Here is a 461-nt window from a genome sequence, read left to right as displayed (position 1 = left end):
TCCTCGGCTTTCTTTCAGCTCTCCGCACGGTGCACGGGAAGCGGCAGCTGTGCTGCTGGCGGGGCAGCTCGGCGGGCTGGGCGGGGGTTCGGCCGCCGGAGCCTCCCCGGTGCCCGCGGCCGGAGCGCGGCTGTGCCGAGGGGCTGCGGCCGAGCGCGCCGCTGGAAACTGGCAGCAGCTCCGAGCTGAGCCCTTTTTTTTTTTCCTCCGTTCCCTCCTTCCCCCCTTCCCTTCCTCCCTCCTCCCTCCCTCTCCTTTCCTCTCTCCCTTCTTTCCCTCCCCTTCTCTCTCTCACTCTCCTGCATTCACGGATGGCACGGCGAGCCACTGTGTATTTATGTACATAATACGGCAGCTCGTCCCCTCCACTTCATTTGCATCATTACAATATCTGTACAAGCACATCACATTGTCTGTTGCTTGCACCTTTTGTTACGGTTGCTGTCACAGTCTACGCGACT

Source organism: Melospiza melodia, chromosome 10 (genome assembly GCF_035770615.1).
Source record: "Melospiza melodia melodia isolate bMelMel2 chromosome 10, bMelMel2.pri, whole genome shotgun sequence".
NCBI lineage: Eukaryota > Metazoa > Chordata > Aves > Passeriformes > Passerellidae > Melospiza > Melospiza melodia.
The sequence above is the reverse complement of the archived record's forward strand: the minus strand, read 5'-3'. Positions refer to the sequence as shown.